We start from the raw sequence: 3954 nt of genomic DNA, 5'->3' as shown, positions 1-3954 counted from the left end.
GCGGCGGGGCGGGGGGCGGTGCCACCTCGGCTCCGCCCAGCGGAACGGCGCTTGGGGACGCGGGGGGCGGGGCCGGGAAGCGGCGGGACCCGCAGCGAGTGGCCGCGCCCGCCTGCGCCCGGGCTGCGCGCGGGGTCTGCGGAGGGACCCGGCTGCGCGCCCCTCCCCCCACACTGAGTCTGACTGTTGTCCCGGGACCTGGAAACAGATCCTCCCCGGCTAGGATTCGCGCCCTGGTGGTGGCGAACTTCCCACGACCCTCCCCCGTTTCTGTCCCCCGCCGCGTCCTCTCTCGGTACGTGGGCTCCAACTTTCCCAGCCCCCGCCGGAGCGCTCTGTCCCAGCGGGCGCTGCAGAGTCTGGGTCACAGTCTTTGGGACCATCCCTCCACCCGCAGACACCCTTGTTTGCCGTCCCCCTCCCCCATTACCGCTCATCTGGGCGATCGAAAAGCCTCATAGCTAGTGTCCTACTTAACCACTTTCTACCCTCCAATAGGTTTTAATCACAGATTCCATGTTATTTTTTCAAAGCGTGGCTTTCTTTGTTCATTCACTCCTATTAAAAAAATCTTCTAACCAAGTTTATTACCATGTATTGATTGAATGCCTGTTTCCTGCTAAGTGTTTTACAAACATCATGTCTATGCTTCATGCCACTAAAGAGAAATATTTGGTAGCCTTTTTACAAAGGAAGAAACCGAGGTTCAAAAGAAGTATCTTCCCCAAGGTCAGCAACCAGTGTGCACCTCGGTCAGCATTTGAACCCAAGTCTGTGGTGTCAATGTCGAGAATGCTTTGATTGCATTTTCGCCCGACCTTTTACGGATCCACATTGACATTGACATCTACATGTGGCGCTGCTTTCCAAATACTCTCTATGTGTTCCTGCCTCTGTGCCACACTGGTCTTCCCACCAGGACGGGCTCCCCCTATGACTCATACCTGGACATTTGACTTCTTGGAAAGTACACCTCAAGCACTGTGTCTCCATGAACACTGCGTGGTCCTTCTAACTCCCATGTATATCACTTTGTTTGTTCTAATGTTCTGCCTATACGACGATTCTTTATGCACGTTTTACCCATTGGTTACGTTGTCATTTGGAATTGTTAACTTAATTGTTAGTTTAATTTGTGGAAGCTGCTGTACCTCCCTCATGAGAAGGGGCAAAGGTGAGCCTGAGCCAGGCAGTGGCAATCAATAACAGTGACACTGATGACCTCTGGTTTTGTGGGAACATATTAACTTCATTAACTAAGCATAAAACAGATTACTTTTTGACAAATAAATATTTGTTCATTGCTGTAAAATAAATTGCCATTTATTTCACAATTCTTTGACTCTAAGATGTTATTTTATGTGCCACCAAGAAAGAAAAATGCTACCAAACTATGCAATCAATTGATTTTAAAAGCATTCAGAAACATTAAAATGTGAAATAAAACGCAGCTTTCAATTCATAAGAGGTTGTTATGTTGCTTTGTAAGAGTCCCTGAGTATTTTTCCTGCTCATAGCCATGTCTCCCTTATTACAAACCAATCTCTTAAAGACCTATTTTTCCATCAGGAGGCACACCCGGGCGTAGTTCAGTAAGTGTGGAATGATTAACAAAACTTTTCTTAATATTAGATCTAATAATCTATTTTAGCTATTAAACTAGTACAGTAAATGGGTATTATTGGTTAGCGTGGTCAAGCAGCAAAAAGCATTTGGGAATCAGAAGACAGTAGGTCAGGAGGTCTGTATTCCAATCTGGTTCCTACCTACTAGTGTGACTACTACCTCTTCTGCAAATTTCCTAACCTCTGCAGGATTCAGTTTTGACATCTGCTAAGTTGGGGAAATGATGCCAACTTCACAGTGCTGTTGGGAGAATTAAAGGAGCTCAGGCACTTAGAGGCACCATGTATGTAGGCTGTCAATCTAAATAACAGACACAGAGAGGCTCTCTAAAAGAAACGATGTATGTTTTGGAATAGGCGTTGCAATGGGCATACATATGCCATAGTAAACTATGTGTGTATTCCGGGAGGTAAAGAAAGGTTTTTAAAACAAAGGTTTTTAAAGGAAAAATGTTTACGTAACTGTTTTGGAATAATTATTCTTCTCTACAAGGATCAATAACAAGCGTGGCGTCAGTCCAAGAATGGACAAGCAGTTGCTGGGCAGATGTCCTTGCAGAATTATTTTTGTATGTGTGTAAGATTGTGATGGCATTTAGGCACAGTTGTGGTTTTTGAAGTCTTTTGTGATAGTTCTTGTTACCAGGCATTTGTGCATGAGAACCCTCCTTTTGTGGCCTTCCCCATCTCTGTTTGTCAAGATTTTTAACACAAGAGACTCTGTTTTGATTCTGACAACTTTCACAACACAGTTAAGGGCTGGACTCTCCTTACCCCCATGGTCAAGTTTGTTCTGCTACCAAGAAATAAACACCGCTGCTTTAAGAGCATTGCATGGATGAATCATTTTAAAGCATAGATTATAAGATATTTTTCTTTATCCAAAGACTCTGATATGTTGTGAGACACTTCCCTTTGCAATTTATTAGGTATTGTGATTGAATAACAGTGACTGTGTGTGTGTCCTACAGACAAAATATATTGTACAGGGGTCTTCAAAAAGTTCATGTAAAAATTCATATCTTTTTTTATTGACACATTGTAATTATGCACACATGGGGTACAATCTGATGTTTTGATACATACATATGTTGTATAACAATTGGGTTAGGGTAGTTAATGTATGAATCACCTCATGCATTTATCATTTCTTTGGTCTGCGGAGGGACCGGGACATTCAAAAGCTTCTCCTCTAGCTATTATGTAATATACAAAACTTAACTGTTACTCTTCTGTGCAATAGAACATCAGGACTTATTCTTCTACCTAATTGAATTGTGTACCTGTTGGCCAACCTCTCCCTGCTTTCCCTCCCCTATTCCTTCCCCAGTCTCTACTCTCTACCTCTGTTAATGGCAATTTTAAAAAAATTCTACAGATGAGTGAGGTCATGTGGTATTTGTCTTTCTGTGCCTGTGTATTCACTTAACATAATGTCCTCTGAGTCCATCCACGTTGCCACAAATGACAGGATTTCATTCTTTTTTATGGCTGAATGGTATTCCATTGTGTATATATATAGCACATTAAAAAAATCCATTTATATGTTGTTGGACACTTAGGTTGATTCCATATCTTGACTAACGTAAATTGTGCTGCAATAAATACGGGAGTGCAGATATCTCTTGAACATACTGACTTCATTTCCTTTGGGTATATACCCAGTTGTGGAATTGTTTTCCATAATGGCTGAAGTAGTTTACACTCCCACCAACAGTGTTCCCTTTTCTCCACTTCCTTGCCAGCACTTGTTTTCTTTTGTCTTTTTGATAAGAGCCATTCTAACTGGAGTGAGGTGGTATCTCCTCATTTTGATTTGCATTTGACTGATGATTAGTGATGTTGAGCATTTTTTCACGTGCTTGTTGGCCATTTGTGTGTTTTCTGTTAAAAATGTTTATTAAGATCCTTTGCCCACCTCTCAATGAAATTATTTGTTTTTTGCTGTTGAGTTGTCTAAGTTACTCATATATTCTTAGGCCCGTGTCAGATGTACAGCTTGCAAATATTTTCTGCCATTCTGTAGGTTGTCTCTTTACTTTGTTAATAGTTTCCTTTGATGTGCAAAAGTTTTTTAGTTCGATGTAATCCCATTTGTCTATTTTTGCTTTAATTGCTTGTGCTTTTGAAGTGTTACTTAAAAAATACTTGCCCAGCCCCATGTTGTGGATTGTTTCCCCTATATTTTCTTCTAGTAGTTTCATAGTTTCAGGTTTTGCATTTAAATCTTTAATTCATTTTGAGTTGATTTTTGTATATGGTGAGAGGCAGGGGTCTAGTCTCATTCTTCTGCATATGGATATCCAGTTTTCCCAGCACCATTTTCAAA

The sequence above is a fragment of the Cynocephalus volans genome, chromosome 12 (assembly GCF_027409185.1).
Source record: "Cynocephalus volans isolate mCynVol1 chromosome 12, mCynVol1.pri, whole genome shotgun sequence".
NCBI lineage: Eukaryota > Metazoa > Chordata > Mammalia > Dermoptera > Cynocephalidae > Cynocephalus > Cynocephalus volans.
Note: the sequence above shows the minus strand (reverse complement) of the source record.